Source organism: Oryza glaberrima, chromosome 5, assembly GCF_000147395.1.
Source record: "Oryza glaberrima chromosome 5, OglaRS2, whole genome shotgun sequence".
In the NCBI taxonomy this organism is placed as follows: Eukaryota; Viridiplantae; Streptophyta; class Magnoliopsida; order Poales; family Poaceae; genus Oryza; species Oryza glaberrima.
Window position 1 is genome coordinate 8,186,893 of NC_068330.1, and position 20,248 is coordinate 8,207,140.

A 20,248-nucleotide genomic window follows, 5' to 3' on the forward strand; every position below is an offset into this window, starting at 1 on the left:
ATTTATCAATTTTAACGTGGTATTTAATAATTTTTCACATTACGTGTTTAAGATACGAGGGCTCTAGCTTAGGTCCATATTCATAGACACAACATGAGTGATCAATTGTTAAACGTCGTATTTGTGAAGTGGCAAATACTTAAATGTGTCCCCCCTTTTTTTTACCACATAGCGTTCTTAGTAACCACAATAACATTTAATCCATTATTATAGTCCAACATTAGTTTTGTTGGTTGATCTGCTATTACGCTTAAACGGTGTTCTTCATATTTGACCCTAGGAGGAGGCTAGCGGCCTGAACTCTCAGATCTAGAGGCGGCAGTGGCCGGTCGAGCTCGAGCTGGTGCCGGCATGGCTGGTGGAGTTGGAGTTGACGCTGACGGTGAAGGTGGGAGATAGCGACAAGAAGGGAGAGACTGACTAGCTAGCAAGAGAGATATCTTGAAGATCTTTTATGTGTGGATGACATGCAATTGACCGCTCAATCGGTTTTTCCACATTGGTGATGGGTTAAAAAACAAACTCGTTAGGGATGATTTGTTATTTCTATTGGGTACCCGTCACTCTTATCAGTGATGGGTTAATAGACTGTTAAAGGTGTGGGATCATCCATAACGGGTTGTCGTTATGACCTATCATAAATGATCCGTGACGGGCTACAATTACTATATCACATATAACCTCGATTTGTGGCAGGTTGTTCCGGACAATATAATCTTAAGCGGGCTAATGTTCTACATGTTATAGATAAAGGTTTCTGTGATGTGTTGTATTGATCCGTTACAAATAGGCCACCAACAATAAATAGGCCACCAACAATAGCAGGATCTATAGTAGTGTAGAACATGCACACGTGGGTATATTTAGCGGTAAATTAAGCATGTACCAGTGCTACATGAGGTTAGCCCTTCAATCTTTAATCATTATTAGATGTGTGGTATCTCCGCCCAAAAGCATCCTGACCATTGAAAGACTTCTCCTTTTTCTTGTTGTGCCAATTCAATGCTATGGGTTCATCAATTAATACTGGCTGGCACCGCCGAAATTTACAAAGTAGATGGAAATGAATGTTATTATCTCCATTCTCTTTTACTTACATTTTAGACACAAACACAGTCTCCAAAAACACATGTTCCCTTATTACTTTTTCTAACTTTATGTTTTATAAAAAGTTACTAACATATAACTATATATGAAAGCATTTTTCATGATAAATCTATTAATATTAGTACTTTTACATAATAAATCCTAATTTACTCTTTATGTAATAACTTGACACTGTTGTTTATTGTCATGAATTGTGAATTCTTTTTTTTTTGAATTCTTGTTGTATCTATCTTTGAGAATATCCAAACTATAGCAAAGTTCATGCCGTGAATTTTCCTTTATTTTTATTTCCATACTTATTCTATACTTTCATACAACTTTCCAAAGTTTTTCCATATTTTATCACTTTTTAATTTTCAATAAATCCTAAAAAATCAATATATATCAAGTTTTTATCGAGTGTGTACCCGAGAAATTCTTATCAATTACTTGTAAGGGGTGTTTCTTATCAAGCTTTGTTTTTCCTCAGATACATAAACAGACATTTATTTTTTTTCTCCTGACATTTGGACATACCCTTTTTTTATTGAGTTAATTTTCTTCTAATCAATTTATTATAATTTATAATTTATTTATTTATTAGATTACACTACAGATGCGTACACACTGAGACCAACTACACACGTAACACCACACTCAACACCTCAGCAAATGTGACCCTTAACACACGCTCTAATAGACGAAGCTAGCGACACATCCTGATCTCATTAAAATCTTGTTTAAAGCTCACCTACATATGTGTAATATTCAGGAACATCATAATTTAAAACTTGGTTGGGGGAGTCATGCACCAACGACTCACCGTTGTATTACTGATGCTCTTCCCCATAATATATAATTTTTATGTTCCATTTGAGACTAGTATTGTTTTAATGATTGAGCTGACTCAAGCTAGAGCGAAAGTAACATGCGTTTGAAAAGTATGTTATTTTAGTTTTGAAGGAAGAGGCAGATTACTTGGAGCAATTCAATTTAAATCGAGCCAAAGAGACAGCTAAAGGTGGTATTTTTTCACCCCTTTATAAGGCCTTATTGGGGAAATGCTTCGTGTCGTGCGTTCGATCGGAAGATAAACATCGGACACCAACTTTCTCCTTTGTACTAATCTAAAGTTGATTCACCTTTTCCATGACTCTGACTTTACATATGCACTATTCCTTTTCTCTCTCCACGTCTCATCCTTGCATGTAGCTAGCATTTATTTAGCTTCATATAGTCTACGAGTATATACATGCAAGAGGTTCTAGTTGTAAGCTTTAAAGGAATTTTCCTTGAAAACTATTTATTCAATTTACTATCCGATTGCACAATTGTATTTGTTGCAATTAAATCTCTATAACAAGATATCACATGATTATATTTCGATTAAAAAAATACATATGTTTCAACCGATGAACTTGAATGTTTCACGTGTAAGAAATAAATGTTTCAGTCAGAGTATGGCTATGTTGCGCATTTTAAGTTTTATATTACCATGGATCTTATAAAATGTTCCATGGCATTATTTCAATGTTTTAATAAATATTTTTCTGATGTTTCACTTGTTTATTTGTGAATGTTGCACGTGGTATTATTGGATGTTTCAGTAAGTATTTTCTAATGTTTCACTAATTCATTTATAAATGTTGCATGTTTTGTTTGGATGTTGCAATGAATATTGTCTAATGTTTCAATAATTATAACTCGTTATTTCACGTATAATATATAAATGTTCCAATTAGTAATATAATCATATTTATAAATTTTATCAGAAATATAACCAAGTGAGATCTTATTGTAAAGATTTAATTATAACGAATACAATGATGAAATCGGATGGTAGATCGGATAAGTAATTTAGAAGAAAAATTAGTTTAAAGGTTTATTGGTAGAGAATATGAAGAGAGAGATTTCATGCATGCATACACGAGAGTAGGGTATAGGCTTACATCGTAGCAGCTTAACTATAATGTTTTTTTTATGCAGTCAGACATGTGGGTGAGCAACGTCCAATCTGTAGCAGTCTCTTTTTTTACATGCAGTCAGACAGGTGGGTGAGTAACGTCCGATCTTTTGCTAAATATTGGACGTCCGATCTGTAGCAGTCTTCGCTTTATTGGCAACTGCATAACAAAGTTATTATGAGCGCTACAGAACTAGATATTCTTTCAAGATCGGCTAGCGCGCTGTCGAAATGACCAAAATACAGTGCAGATATATATTATAGTTAATTAATTGGTGCAAGTAGTCGCGGCGAGAAAATGAGATCTACAACGAAAAATAGATGCCGAAATAACAGGATCTTACCACGTGCAGAAGAGATCCGAAAAATCAGGTCAGTTGGTCCGTTCGACCAAATAGTGATTTGTCTTATCCGAGACAAACCCATTTGCTATTAGCTGCATAGATCGTTATATATCCAGACAAATATACGAGCAGCAATCAATCGTTAGCTATCAACAATAACGGAAGCTCGTAAGAACTAGCACATACATACACTGTATATCCTATTGCAGATTTCATACACCTAGCTTAGCTTGCACGATGATTGCTTAGTTAGCGACATGACACATGTTGGTCGATCAGTTATGTTGCAGCTAGCAATAGATGTTCGGAGCATATCATGTATACATCATTGGCCATAATAGATGTTCGGAGCATATTATTTATCAGGTATGTACATGATTCATGCATGCATGTATACAAACTAGCTAGCCGGAACTGATTAAAAAATGAAGTATTTGGTCGATGGGCGATTGGGCATAACGTCGAACGGCGGACAAGTGTGCGTCGTGCCAAAGGCGCAAGTCGACACACCCACGTTGGAGATTCGATCGGTTTCGTAGCGTATAGCTATCGTTTTCGTAGGCCTTGCAATCTACCGATATCTCTATACTAAGCGCGCGCCCGTGTATCTGCCGCTTTGTCTAATATACGCAATTTATATAAACACGGCATAATAATGCATACGCATATACCGTGTATGGAGACACAGTTACCTTGGAGCTACGGTTATATATTACGCGCGCGCGGCTGCCTTATGATTTGCCGATCGGCCGTTTGCCCGGCCGGCCGCCGCACGCACATGGCGTATACGTGGATGCGTACAGTGAGTTTAATTTGCAACTTTGCATACGTGGAGGTCGAAGGATGTGGCAGCTATAGTAGTACATAGTAGGTAGCGAGCGGACGAGCGCCGCGTCGGCGCGCGGGGGCTACGTGTCGATGGCTGCTTGCGTACGCATACGTGTCGGCAAAAAACCGTAGGGTACGAATATATTATCGTTAGTTAGCGCCGTTCGTGCGTGCGTGCGTGCGTGCATGCATGCATGCATCTGTTATCGATCGGTGATCGGTCGGCGCCGGCCTTGCTTGGTCCACGGCGAACGTGCTGCCGGCTTGGTCCACGGGTATAGAGAGGATAAATCTCATGCTGTTAAATTTTCTTGAAACTAAGTGGATAAGGGTATGTTGAATGCACAATGCCACAATGGGGTTTTGTTTCCGGGTGAAGTACTCCAGTTAGACTATTCAAAAATAAAAAAAGTACTCCCGTTAGTCTTTTAACCGTAATTTGTCTGGCCTGCCTTCAAGGATGTACTGGGTAGGTGTGATTTTAGCTTATCCTACTTTTGATTTATTTTTTAAAAAAATTATACAAGGAAATAAACTAATTATGTGCATAGTGGCCAGGATTGCTCAATGGCGGATCCAGAAAATCGATTCGTTGGTGTCATAACGTGTCTATTGTTGTAATAGTATGCTAATTATACTTAGATCAAGGTGTTATAATAGATGGATAAGCAGTTTTGCTATAGGTTTTGCCGAAAGCCGTTAGTGTTGCCTGACACCAGCCCTTATACTGCCCCTGGGATTGCTCACTTAATTGCATCTCTACAGAACATCCATATAGCTAGCTATCCAACTGATTTGGCAGACTTAACTTATTATTACTCACTTCAATAGTCTTTTCATGTACTCTCTTCTTTCCGAGCATATGACATTAGGACCCATACACCAGCCTCTAGTACTACCCCTTCTTCCTACTCCTCTTTCTCCCCTCTTCCTCCTCTCCCGGCCTTTTAACGGCGGCGACGACAACGTCAGCCGCAACCCAGAACTCAGCTCGGGGAGACGGAGGCGGTGAAGGCCATGAAGCTCCAAATCCAACCCGCTAGTCGAATTTGCGCTAGAGCGGGTGTCGTGTAGCCCTCGAATCCACACCGTGTTGCCCGAATCCGACACAAGCCCTCGCGAATCCGCGCCACACCAGTCGAATCCAGTAGGGGCACAGGTGGCGGAGGCTTCCAGACTATGGCGAATACAACAGCGAAAACGGATAGTAACCTCGAGGTGGATGGCAACGGCTAGTGATGGCACAAACGACAGTGGCGGTGGCTGGCGATAGTCATGGTTGGAAATTTCAGACTGAAATTTCCAAAATTTCGATCATTTCGGTCCTCTTCGATACGATATTACTTCGGCCGAAATTTTTCATTTTTTCATGAATTTTGGTAATATTTGTTCAAATTCAACTAAATTTTGTTCAAAATTTCGGACCAAAATTTCGGCATTTTGGTGAGGCCCGATCAAATCAGCATAACCGATAGGATTAACCCTGGCGACAGTGACCTCGGTAGCAGCAACGGATGATGATGGCGACCTCGATGACGATGGTGGCCGGCAGCGCTCCTCTGCATGGGTGTGGGAAAAGAGAGAGAAGGGGAGAAGGGTATCTGACGACTGGATCCCCTGGTTGGCAACATGGCTTGGCTCGCTAGGTAGGATGCCCATGTTTAGCTAGCTAGGGAGTTAATTTTGTGAGCCAGATGGCTTGGAGGGTTTGTTGGCAGGTCTATTGGAGGATATTTTTTCATCAAACTTACCTAATTTTAGTTTGGAGAATGCATTGGAAAGGCTGTTTTTTATAGGTTTGTTGCAATGATATACCTCAAATTTAAATATTTAAAGTAAAACACATGTTCAGCTGTGAAAAAGGGAGTACTATGTTAGTTTTCTCTAGAGTTTTTATTCTTTCGTGGAGTTTGGGATGCAAATAAAAATCCCACATAGTACATAAAAAACAATAGAAATTAGAATTTTCCAAATTCAAACATTGCTAAGGCATCCACGTTAAATTGAAATAACCAACTACGGAATCATTTTTAATCAAATTTAATACCAGGCTAATTATAAGGATTGAACACAAGTTTTTACTTTTTTTCTATAAAGTGTGTGAAATTCAACAACGCCTTCAAAATGAAAACACGATCATGAAATTTGTGTACATGGATAACAAATGTAAAATTTTTGAGACCTACTATATTTCAAGTAAATTGAGGGTAACTCAGTTGGTTAGATTTTTTTTTAACCAACACAAATTCAACTCAAAAACTTGACATGGCAGTACTCGTACTTATGATTAATTATTTTTTCAGTGATAAGCGAGGTACCTATCTATAGCGTAGCACCTTTGATGACTTTATCAATCTTGATATACCGTCTCACTCTCTCGAAGTTTTTGTTGGGGAAGGGTATGCTGTGTCTATAGGATGAGTGTACTTGCGTGTATGAACCACTGTGTTTCTTTTTTTTTTTTAAAAAAAAGGTCCTCGATACTTGTTTACAGGATCAAGAAAGTCTCTTTCAAAGCTTGTTTTATGTCACAAATAATATGGTCAATCCAATCAATTATGATCAAAATGTGAAAATCTTACACCAGGCACCAAAGGCTACCCTATCCATGAGCCCACTCTAAAAATGGTAGGTCAATCCAAATAGTCTACTCCCTATGTCCCAGAATATAGCAACCTAAAATCGGATGTGATATATTCTAGTACTACGAATCTAGATAGGGGTATGTCCAGATTCATAGTACATCTAATCCGGTTCTAGGTTTATTCTGAGACGGAGGGAGTAGCTATCTTGTCTTGGAAATTCGGAAACATTTACTGATCAAAGAAATCCAAATCGGCCCTGACCACATCATGGACCCACACACACCGCGCAGCCTAGGAGGGCCGAAGCACAGGCCTCATTTTCCATTTGGAATAAGTTAACTTTTGGTCTCTTAAATTTTCGACGAATCCGAATTCCGTCATTGAACCGGAAAACCAGATACGACTGTCAAAACCGGTACAATATAGATCCCATGGTAAGACAACGGTTTTAGCTGACGTGGCACCTACATGGCTGATTTGACTCGGTCTTTATCCCATGTAGAATTGACGTGACGCTTACGTGGCAATTTTATCTAGAAAAAAATAAAAACCATGGGCCCACACATCAGTTACAATAAAATAATAAAAATTAAAAATGGTGGGGCCCACATGGGCCCCCACATGTCATTCTCACTCCTGGACATTTTTCTTCCTCCAGCGGTTTCTTCTGCGGCGACTTCGGCGCCCACTACTAGGAAAAGCATTTTTGCAAGTGGCCAAAACGTATTTTCGCAGACGGAGGGGAGGACCGCCTGCAGACGAACGACAGTGAAAATCATCCATTTTCGCAAGCGGGCAAATGGCCCGCCTGCGAAAATCCAATAAAAAAACAAAAAAAAAATCTCCACGCCGCCGCCGCCCTCCCCCGGCCTCCCTCCGGCCGAATCTGGGAGGGGAGGCCGGGGTAGCCGACGCCGCTGCCGCAGCACCGGGAGCCGCCGCCGCCGCCCTCTCCCGGCCTCCCTCCGGCCGAATCTGGGAGGGGAGGCCGGGGTAGCCGCCGCCCCTCCGGCCGAATCTGGGAGGGGAGGCCGGGGTAGCCACCGCCGCCGCGTCCGCGCACCGCCGCCGCCACCGTGTCCGCGCGCGCCGCCGCTGCCCTCCCCCGGCCTCCCTCTGGCCGGATCTGGGAGGGGAGGCCGGGGAACCACATCGCGCCGTCCTCCCCTGGCCTCCCTCCGACCGGATCTGGGAGGGGAGGCCGGGGAGCCGCCGCCGCCGCACCCGGTCGCCGCAGCGTCCGTGCGCCGCCGCCGCCTCCGCGTCCGCGCGCGCCGCCGCTGCCCTCCCCGGCCTCCCTCCGGCCGGATCTGGGAGGGGAGGCCGGGGAACCACGTCGCCACCGCCGCCGCCGCACCGGGTCGCTGCCGCGTCCGTGCGCCGCCGCTGCCACCGCGTCCGCGCGCCGCCGCCGCCACGGTGTCCGCGCGCACCGCCGCTGCCCTCCCCCGGCCTCCCTCCGGCCGGATCTAGGAGGGGAGGTCGGGGAGCCGCCGCCGCCGCCGCAGCGCGCTCTGTCGCTGGTGGAGGGAGGGGAGGGGAGGGGAGGGTAGAGGAGGGGATGGGGGAGCTAAGAAGCCGGTGGTAGAGGGAGAGAGAGAGTTGAGAAGATAGAAATGAGTGGTAGGGAGGGGTTGGAGCACTAGATAAGGATTGAAGTTTTTTTTTGGTAGATACGATTTTTGCAGGCGGACTACATAAGATGCGCCTTGCAGGCGTGGCTTAGGTGGTCCGCCTGCGAAAATGATTTTCACAAGCGCCGCTTAAGTAGTCCGCCTGCGAAAAGATTTTCGCAGGCGGACAACGAACTTCACCTCGATTTATATTTTTGTAGGCGGTCATTTGACTCCCAAGCTTATGTCCGCCTGTAAAAATAAGACACCTACGTTGGGAAAAATACTTTTTCTAGTAGTGGCCTGCACGTCGACCGGTGGCGAATGCCGGTGCGTCAACGGGTTCAAGCTGTCGGACACGTACGAAGGAGTGGGGCGGCTCGGCTACTTTGTCACCGGCTGCTCGAGGTCTCTCCCACTGAGCTGCGAGCCTGCGACGCCAACGGCCAGAACGAGCACGGCGACTCCTTCGCTATTCTTGACAATCTCGAAGGGCTCCCTTACAACGCTCAGGACGAACCAGGTGACACCGATGAAGATTGCAGAGAAGCTTGCCTGAACAAATGCTACTGCATTGCATACTCAAGTGAATATGGATGCAAGCTCTGGTATTACGACCTGTACAATCTGAGCTCACCTAATAAACCTCCATACAGCAAGATCTATGTCCGAGCACCGCCGCGTCCTCCAGCGTGTCACCGTCGCCCCTTCTCCGGATACTAGCACGGAAGTCGTGCAGGCGCTGAATCGATGAGCTTGATGGGATGCTTCAATTTTTGCTTGAGATTTCATATGGACTGTTGATCACATTCAACTCTGATCAGTTTTGGGTGCAGCGACTAATAGCCGGACTTGTAGCCGGGGGAAGAAGAACGCCCGAGAGAGAGGAAGCAGAAGAGGAGGGAGTGAGAATGACATGTGGGCCCTAATATTTTTAATTATTTTTATTTTAATTGACATGTGGGCCCACGATTTTTATTTATTTTTCCAGATCAAATTGCCACATAATCGCCACGTCAATGCCACGTGGGATAAAGACCGAGTCAAACTAGCCACCACATCAACTAAAACCACCGTCCAAACCGTCATGGGATCTATATTGTATTGGTTTTGAGTCCAAACCGTCATGGGATTTATATTGCATTGGTTTTGATACTTGAGGGTTCCAGGATGAAATCGGATTCGTTGATAAGTTAAGGGACCTCAAGTGAACTTTTTCCTTTCCATTTTCACCCCGTGCTTGCGCCTCTGGACCTCTGCTTCGCAACGCGGCCTAGCAGGTCCGAGACAACGACGAGCCAGCTGGGTCGCTCACTCGTTCTGCCCTGCTCTAGATTCTAGAACCGTAGACTACCCGCTGGATTCTTAAAAGATATCAATCTTTTCATATTTTTCGTGGCTGAAAGTTGATGGATTACCTAGGGAAAAATATTGATGTATTGTTAACTTTATTCGGTATTTATGTATAATTTTAAACATTTTTTTATTAAATATAATAATGATATCCAACAAAATTATAATATTGTAAAAGTACATAAAAGAATCTATTCAAAAGTACATAAAAAAATCTATTCAAAATATTTTCATGTTTTGAAATTAAATCATTGATGGTCAATTTTAAAATTTTTGACTGAATAAAGTCGACAATATTATTTATTTAAATAGAGTGTGTATATATGATAGTAAAACACTAGATTACAAATACTTTGTATAAGTGGTCTGCAATGTGGTAGACTTTTTTTTTCATAAATTGTATATTTAGATATAAATACGAGCAATTCTCAACAAAAATCTAATGAATAAGCTGAAAAAGGGACAACTAGCAACAATTTAACTTCCATATATATAAGTGGCGACCTTAATAGTAAACCATAACGCAATGCCACTTTTGCACTTGCGGAAGTGGTGAGCATTAACACATAAACTGATCCGAACTACTACAAGCTAAGATAACCATGTGTATAAGTTGGGGCACGAGGTATCCCTAAAATCTATGATCCACGGCGCCTGAGGGAGATGCAGAAGCAACCGGCGGTCTCCCCCAATGGCACCATGCCACGGCCTTTCTTCATGTCCAGCGCCTCCAGCATCCCCACCACCTCCTCCATCTCCGGCCGCGCCGCCGGGTTGGCGTGCCAGCAACGCCACATGATGAGCGCCATGTCGCGCGGGCAGCACCGCGGGATCTCCGGCCGCAGGTCCTTGTGGACGACCGCCGACGAGACGTCGGCCAGGCTGAGGTCCATGAACGGCATCTCGCAGCAGTAGATCTCCCACAGGCAGATCCCGAAGCTGTACACGTCGCACTTGCGGTTGTACGGCTCCCCGACGAGCACCTCGGGGGCCATGTAGCCCAGCGTCCACATCACCCCGGTCATCTCCCTCGGGTCCGACGCCTCGATGCGCGCCACCCCGAAGTCGGCTATCTTGAGGTTGAGCTCGCCGTCGAGGAGCATGTTGTCGGTCTTGACGTCGCGGTGCACGATCTTCCTCGAGTGCAGGTAGCTCAGCCCTCTCGCCATTGACAGCGCGAAGCGGACGCGTCCTTGTAGGCGAGCTTGCGCTCCATGTGCTTGATCAGATAGCTCTTCAGAGTCCCTCCGGTGAGGTACTCGACCACGACGCAGCATGGTGTGTCCGGTGGCGGCGGCGGCAGCGGCGGCGCGGTGCTCTGGCCTTGTGGGATGTTGAGGTCGGCGGTGGCCATGGATGCGCCGACGAACTTGGTGATGTTGGGGTGGTCGATCTTGTGCCAGGCTTCGGCCACGCCCCTGAGCGACGCGCGCAGGTGGGCGATCTGTTCGGGCGTCGAGAACCCCTCCTTCCCCCAGTCGAGGAGCTTCACGGCGACGTCGCGGCCGTCGTAGTCCGCGCGGAACAGCGAGCCGCGGAAGCCGTGCTTGACGGGAGCGCCCTGGCGGATACGCAGCCTCGAGAGGTCGATCTCCCACGCCGCCTTGGGCTCGTCGCCGCCGCCGCCTACGCCGCCATTGTTGCTGCTGCTGATGCCCTTGCCCAATGCCCTAGCAGCCATCTTCTCCTCGAGCTCCATATCCAACAGTGCGAGGTCGACCGGCACGCACGAACACTGTAAAAGTGCGTAAGCGTTCTCACCTCGTCTCGAGGCCGCGTATGAATATTTATATATTGTTGAGAAGAACCCTCAACGTGGCTTACAAGATTGAATCAGTTTGGATCCGATTACAAGAGATAAAACATTGTTTCATGTGAGAAACAAACTCTAGACTTATCTCTAAGCCTATGCAAATCTAAACCATATTATATCTCTAACAGCCCCCCTCAATCATAACTTATCTAAGTTAAGATTGTATACAAAATTCTTGAATTGTTGAGCTGAAAGAGACTTAGTAAATCCATCCGCAATCTGATCTCCAGAAGCAATAAACTTAATAACCAATTGCTTTTGAGCCACTCTTTCTCTAACAAAATGATAATCAACTTCAATGTGTTTTGTCCTTGCATGAAAAACCGGATTAACTGAAAGATACGTGGCTCCCAAATTATCACACCACAAACATGCTTCTTGCGGTGTTTGAACATCTATTTCCTTCAATAAAGTTTGAATCCATATAACCTCAGCTGTAGCATTAGCTACTGCTTTGTACTCTGCTTTTGTACTAGAACAGGATACTGTAGCTTGTTTTCGTGCACTCCAAGAAACCAAATTGGACCCAAGAAAGATAGCGAAACCACCAGTTGATCTTCTGTCATCAACTGATCCAGCCCAATCAGCATCTGAAAAAGCGCTTATAATAGTAGAAGATGAACTATTAAGCTTCAGACCCAAATCTACAGAAGACTTTACATATCTCAAAATTCTCTTTACTGCCATCCAATGTTGCATTGTAGGACCATGTAAGAACTGACAAACCTTATTAATAGCAAAAGAAGTATCAGGCCTTGTCAAAGTTAAATATTGTAGTGCTCCTACAATGCTCCTGTACCTGGTAGCATCTTCTGCTCCAAGAACAGAACCAGTATATGCAGACAACTTTTCTGTTGTAGACAACGGAGTATCCACAGGCTTACAGTCCAACATCCCAGCTCTTTTCAACAGATCTAGTGCATATTTATTCTGGGTTAGAAGAATACCATCACTCAACTTATTTACCTCTATTCCCAGAAAATAATGAAGATCACCAAGATCCTTTAAAGCAAACTCCTGCTTCAGATCTCTCAATAATGCATTAGTAGCATCCTCTGTCGAACTGGCCACAATAATATCATCCACATATATGAGAACAAAAATAACAATATTACCTTTATTATAAAAGAACAGTGACGTGTCTGCTTTGGATGGCTGAAAACCAAGATCACAAAGTTTCATACTTAGTCTAGAATACCACGCTCTTGGCGCCTGCTTCAAACCATAAAGTGCCTTATCCAACTTGCAAATATAATTAGGCTTATTCCTATCCTCATAACCAGGCGGTTGCCTCATATAAACTTCTTCCTCCAAATAACCATGAAGAAAAGCATTCTGAACATCTAGTTGTCTAAGAGACCAACCTCTAGACACTGCAACAGACAATATAGTCCTAATTGTAGCTGCCTTTACAACTGGACTAAAAGTATCCTCGTAATCAATTCCATATCTCTGCTTAAACCCTTTTGCAACTAAACGAGCCTTGTATCTATCCAAACTGCCATCAGACTTCCTTTTAATTTTATACACTCACTTACAGTCAATAATATTCCTCCCTTTTTCTGGTGGAACTAAATGCCAAGTTTTATTATTCATCAAGGCAGAAAACTCAGTATCCATAGCACTTTCCCAATTTTTGTTAGACATGCTTCATCTAGATTTTGAGGTTCACCATTTACTGCTAAAAACGAATAGCGTACCGTACCATCAGTATATAGTTTTTCCTTGCGTATTCCTCTCTGTAGCCGTGTGACCGGCCGTGTGGGCACCGGTGTAGAAAATCCAGCAGCAGCGGACGTAGCTGAATCATGTGCCTCGGGAGCATCTGGAGTCGTGGCTGACGCTGAATGGCTGGCAGTAGGAGACACCGGAGCCTTAGGAATCACAAGCAACGATGACGGCGACGTGACAGCAGCTCCCGATCCCGAGGGCGACGACAGAGCGGGAGAATCTCCGCCCGTATCATCATGATCTTCTGTGAACTCCGGATCTTGTGTGGCTGTGCTGAAATCCAGCTCTATATGATCTGTATTCTCTGCATTTTCTTCAGCAAAAGTATTTGTATGTTCAGGATTATCAAGCATATGGTCATCTCCTATTGTTGTACCCCTACCAGTACTATCATCTGGGTTCAGAAGTGTAGGTGGCAGCAATAAAATCTCAGAACGTAGTCTTGCACCGGCATTAGAGTGGAGGGATGCAAAAGGAAAAACATTCTCATCAAAGACAACATCCCTTGAAATATATACTCTACCAGCTGCTACATCTAGACACTTGAACCCCTTGTGTAAATTACTATAACCCAAGAACACACACTGTTTGGAACGGAATTGAAGCTTTCTTGCATTATATGGACGAAGATTGGGCCAACATGCACAACCGAAGACCCGAAGGGATGTATAGCTAGGTTTTTGATGAAATAAATGCTCTAGAGGCGTTTCATATTGAATGACTTTACTTGGTGTGCGATTTATAAGATAGGTGGCAGCAATGAAAGCTTCATCCCAAAATTTCAAAGGCATGGATGCATGAGCAAGGAGAGATAACCCAACCTCTACAATGTGTCTATGCTTGCGTTCTGCAGAACCATTTTGTTGATGTGTATGAGGACATGAAACATGATGACTAATGCCAATCTTAGTAAAGAAAGCATGTAACTTTTCATATTCTCCTCCCCAGTCTGTTTGCATGGCAATGATTTTGCGATAAAAAATTCTCTCAACAAGCTATTGAAACTCATGGAATTTATGGAATACTTCAGATTTTTGCTTAAGAAGATATATCCAAGTAAATTTGCTAAAATCATCGATGAAACTGACATAGTATTTTCTGCCCCCAACAGAATCAGGAGCAGGACCCCATACATCAGAAAACACAAGCTCTAAAGGAAAATTTGACGCACTTGTAGATTTGAGAAAGGGAAGTTGATGACTTTTTCCCTTTTGACATGCATCACACACACCTAACTCTTTTGACTCTCCTAGACATGGGAGATTATTATGACTCACGACCTTTTGAACAATTTGCCATGAGGGATGCCCTAGACGACTATGCCATCTTGAGACAGTGGGCTTGATAGCTCCTAAGACTTGCTTGGATGAAGACGTGGAGGAGGCTGGTAGAGGATAGAGTCCATTACAACAGGGTCCTCTAAGAAGAGTGTTCTTCGTGATTTGATCCTTGATAGCAAAAAACCGAGGGTGAACTTCAACAAAGGCATGATTATCAATGGCAAGACGATGTGCAGATATAAGATTCTTTTTGGTTCTAGGAACATGAAGAATATTTCTCAAATATAGATTGCGTGTAGGGGTACGAATAGTAGATTGACCTATATGCTTAATATCCATACCTGAACCACTCGCCGTGTGGATTTGTTCCTTGCCGTTGTATCTGTCACGGGTTGTAAGCTTCTCAAGCTCATTAGTGATATGATCCGTGGCACCGGTATCCACGTACCAGTTCGAATCTACACCATACGAGGCAGCCGCTGCAACCCTTGCGTCCAGCACAAAGGAGTCATCGTAGCGATGCCAGCAATCAGCCACCACATGTCCCACCTTGCCGCATAGCTGACAGGTAGGGCGCGGCTTGAAGTTGCGTCCGCCATTGCCGCGGCCGCGGCCGCCGCGGTCACCGCGACCACCACCACGTCCACGGTTGGAGAAGTTGCCGCCACCATTGTTGAAGTTTCCACCGCCACCATTGTTGCGTCCACGGTTGGCGCTGTTGACAGAGGAGTAGCTGCCGCTACTGCCATTGGTTTGCCGAAGCTTTGCCCTGCCTTCAAAACTAAGAAGTTGTGAGTAAACTTCAGATATTGTGACTCCCTCAGAGCGCCCAACAATAGAGGAAACCACCGGTTCATAATCACTGTCCAAACCAGCGAGGATATACGAAGTGAATTCTTCATCATCGAGAGGTTTGCCTGCAGATGCCATCTCATCTGCAAGCTTCTTCATCTTGCTAATGTAGTCGGATACACTTGACTCGCCCTTCTGGGTCGTGGCCAGCGCAATCTGGGTGTTCAGGGCTCGTGCGCGAGATTGCGTCGACAGAAGGCCGACGATCATCTTCCATGCATGAGCCGCTGTGTCGACGTTTGCGACTTGGATGAGAATCTCCTTGGAGATGCTTGATAGAAGGAAACCGAGGACCTGTTGGTCCGCAGCAATCCATGCCTCATATGCCGGATTGGAACCTTTCTTGGTCATTTCACCCTTTTCTCCTTCCTTGACTTCTATTTCCGCCGATGGAACTTGTGTTGCACCGGTCAGATAACCTTCCATACGTGCGCCGCGAATCACTGGGAGAATCTGCGTCTTCCATAGCGAGAAATTGTTCTTCGTTAGCTTTTCTGAAATAGCTTGGCCGAAGAGAGGATTCACGGCGGCGCCGGAGGAGGATGCCATCGCTAGTTTGATCTAGTCGTGGCGAGAAGGCTCTGATACCATGTAAAAGTGCGTAAGCATTCTCACCTCATCTCGAAGCCGCGTATGTATATTTATATGTTGTTGAGAAGAACCCTCAACGTGGCTTACAAGATTGAATCAGTTTGGATCCGATTACAAGAGATAAAACATTGTTTCATGTGAGAAACAAACTCTAGACTTATCTCTAAGCCTATGCAAATCTAAACCATATTATATCTCTAACAAACACCTCGTTCGAGAACTCGTCAGGTGGCTCAATCTTCTCCTCCGCCTCCGACGACATGCCCGCCATCATCGCCCCCCGAGACGCTTGATCTCTCTGCTAACTTGAACGCAAAAAATCACGCGCTGGATCAAGAACTGAAGATCTGGCAGATCGATGACAAACCCCAACTCCTTGCCTGTCATGCCCAGAAATTCTCAAATAGAATTCCAAGCAGAATGTGCATTAAAATCCCCGTCCAGGACCGGCCGGGGTACACAAACGACAATGTTGACATTCAGATCCACGTCTTACAAACATCATAAAAGTCTTACATAAATGCAGCGGAAAAACGAAAGATAACTGGAGCTAAGCCTTGACTTGATCTGCAGCGGGAACACCACTCCACAGGCATCCTCGACGGCACGGACGAAGCCTACTCCTCGGAGAAACCACCATCTGACACATACTCGTACTCTGGGGTTGGGGAAAATAGAGCAAGACTGAGTACTACCCACTGTACTCAGCAAGTCATACCGGAATAGGGGTAAGATGCAGGGAATTATCAAAGGAGAGCTAGAGTGGTTCATTTGCATAAAGGTTCATTTGCATAAAGCGAGCATTTATAAACAGAAGTTAAAAGAATTAAACAGTCGTGATAATTAATCAATATTATTCATCCACTGTCCAACGCTATACCACGTTGCGACAGGCCCAACCTTCCACCTATACTATCCAATTTCATTAGACTAAACTAGGGTGAGACTAATCACGGTGAATCTGGTTGACCGCCTATAACCGCGGGCACGGCTATTCGAATAGTTTTACTCTGATCAGAGGTGTACAACTGTACCCACAAGACACAGCCCCACGACACGTTTCCGTGCGCCGATATGCCACCACGACATACCGGAAAGAGGCCGTGACAGGACCCTTCGCATAACCCCCTCTAACCAAGCACACCACACCTCAGGTTTCACCCCCACTCCTCGCAAGGCAGCGGGTAGTCCCCTCCGGAAGCGACAGAGGCCGTCGCAGGGCCCGCCCCGCTCCATCACGCCCACCCTTGCCTAGATGCGTCAGCTAGAGGAAAGCTATACTACAAGCCCAGCCGTTGCCCACGCTGGCTTGTGGTAAGTATGATAAGTTCTTCCAGGGCATTCCGCAAACCGGTCCTTAACTGCCATGGGTGCGACCAGCAAAACCATGCACCCACAGCCCACCATGTGATTCATTTTAATTAACCAACACCAAAGCGGTGGCACTAATCCAACAATACCATTAGAACCAACAGTCTAAACATTAATAGGATTTTCCCCATTGTGTACTAGTTGAACCAAGCATGGCTAAGAAACCCCTAGTCCAATCTCTAGTCATGTTATAACCCAACCTAACAAAGGAACATGGTACAACAATAGCATGGCTATGACAATAGGTAAACACCCCATAGTAACATTATAAAACGATGCAGTATTTGAAGAAAAACAATAGAGCATTTGCAATATAGGATCAACATGTTCAAGTGACAAGCATGACTTGCCTTGCTCTGCTGCTGGAGGAACCTTGGCGACTATTTCGAAGTGCACCGGAGCGTCGGAAGATCCGGAATCTAAGCGACATACAAAGCAAACAATACAAACAGGCTATAAAACTACTGAAACAGAGAACAAAACCATTTTTAATGATGCTACACATTTTTCTTGATTTACTGAGACTTGAATGGGCTTAAACGGAGCACGGATGAATTAGTTATGAATTTTAGAAGATTCACTGTATTTATTACTATAACAAAAGTCCTTAAATCATTTATTGCGCAATAAATCCCAAGGCTGACGTCATCGGGGGGGGGGGGGGGGCGGCGCCGACAGGCGGGGCCCGCATGTCAGTGGCGCACGGGGGCCGGTCTACCGTGGACCGGGACCACGCGGGTGGTCCACCGCCGGTCCACGGGATCGACGGCCCGGATCGGCCTAGGGCCGATCGGACGGTGCGGCGGCGGCCTGGCTCGGCTCGGCTTGGCACAAAGCCGGCCGGCGGGCCATGGCAAGGGCGGCGGCGCGCGCGCGTGTTGCCGGCGACGGCAACCGGCGGCGGGAAGCGGCAGCGCAAAGGCGGCGGTGCACGACCGGGGCGGCGGCTTGACCCGGCGCGGCTAGGAGGGAGAGGGAGGGGAATAGAGGAGGAGGGATGCCTCACCGAGAGTGGTCGGCGTGGAGGAGAACGACAGCGAACGGCGACGGCGAGCCACGGGAGGACAACGGCGGCGGGCGGACGAGCTCCGGGAGGCCCTAAGAGAGGAAAAGAGAGAGATTAGGGGGAGGGAGATGGACCACGGCGATCGGAAACCATGGCTGAAGGCGGCGGACATGGCGGCTCTCACCGTCGCACGGCGGGAATTATGCTCCGGCGGCGAACCGCGACGGAGGAGGGGTGGACGGGGTGGATCTCGGCCACTCGAACCCAACGGCGGCGACGGCGCGGTGCGGCGGCGAGCCTAGCAGTGGCTAGCGGCGGCCGGAGTAGCGGGAATGCGGCGGCGGGTGGATGCACGGTGCGGGAGCGATGGAGAGCTCGGGAGAGTTCGGCGAAATGGGGAAAAAGAGAGAGAGGGTGGCGGCGGAGCTTAAATAGGGAGAGAGGGGGCCGGACGTGGCCGGGAGAGGCGGGAATCGCCGGCCGACGTGGGTGAGTGGGAGAGGAGAGAGGCGGGATTCGAAAATCGAATCCCGGTTGTCTCGGGAGCGCGGGCGAGCGGGAGAGGGAGGGGCTAGTGGGCGCGGGAGACGCGGCGCACGACTGGGGCGGCCGACGTGGCCCGGAGGGGGTGGGACGTGGGCGCGGCGGTGGTTTCGGCGGTGGTGGCGACGTGGGGACGGGCGGCCGGAGGGCCACCTGTCGGCGTCCCGGGGAGAGAGGGGAGGCAGGCGGCCGGCCCGCGCGGCTTAGCTGGGCCTCGGCCTTCGGCCGGCCCAGCGGGAGGAGGGGGAGAAAAAGGAGGAATGGGCCGGCGGCCCATTCAAAGGAAAAAAAAGAAAAGAAAAGAAAGAAAAAGGAAAAAGAAGGAAAAAGGATTTTTCATGGGATTAAAATTGCATGTGCTTAATTTTAATTGGTTAAAATTATTTCAAGAGCTCTGAAAATTCCACTAAAAATCTTGTTAGCGTATTTCGGCATGTAAAACTCAAGAAAAATTCCACATGCCAATTCTGATTATTATTTGCATTAATTTATTAAGGTTTACTCTTGCTTGACACAGGTATTTTCTTGAGACCATTTAAAACTCCAATTTAGGCTTGGGAAAGAACTTCGGGGTGTGACATTGCCTCTCCAATATAAATGGCAAAACTTCTTGTTCTATTCGGTCAAAAATCTAATAACAGAAACAGAGTCAGCAACTGAAGAATAACCCTCGTTCTAACCGGATTCTAAACCTTTGCACACAATTCTTTTTCGTAATCGGTGTGATCTCTATCAAGATTACAAGATAAACTAATCTACTCCTAGCTTGGTGCATGGCTTGAAGATGATCGATCGTGTGACGCACCGCGGCTCACTGTGGTAAACTGCAACGGCTTCCAAGTTCCAACTAACCTCGAACCGGAAACTGTATTTTCATATTAAGAGTTCTTAAAAGTTATCAACTCAAAGCCCAACCGTCAAAGACCGAAAACCAAAAGGGGAGTTGGTTAAGCGCGTGCCGATTTCGAGTCGGGTCCATGGGGCCCACGCACCTTCGCGACGCCGACTCCGTCGGCGGCGGACGCAGAGCTTAATTCATTTTTTCTCTTCAAATTCCTGGGTATGCACTTGAACGAATTTTTCAACAAATTTTAAATCACATTTGGAAAACCCAACATTCTACTAAAACATTAAAACCTTGGACTAAAAGTTTAAAAAGAAACAATTCTAATATCGAAACTTTCAACTCAAACTAGAAGTTTCAGCTTAAATTAAAAAAAATATACTTAAAAACTAAACTCAAAATTTGAAATTTAAATTTTTCAACTGATTTTTAAAAATCTTTCATA

The 20,248-nt window shown here is 45.8% G+C and overlaps 1 non-coding gene and 1 pseudogene across 1 annotated transcript; both read right to left on the reverse strand.

Annotated features, from left to right (window-relative positions):
* Positions 1 to 10,410: 10,410 nt before the first annotated feature.
* Positions 10,411 to 11,471, reverse strand: LOC127773483 (serine/threonine-protein kinase STY13-like; annotated as a pseudogene).
* Positions 11,472 to 15,369: 3,898 nt separating this feature from the next.
* On the reverse strand, positions 15,370 to 15,508 carry LOC127775266 (small nucleolar RNA Z247). The gene has a single exon (XR_008017938.1). It is a non-coding gene; the product is annotated as a small nucleolar RNA Z247 (small nucleolar RNA).
* Between the last annotated feature and the right edge of the window lie 4,740 nt (positions 15,509 to 20,248).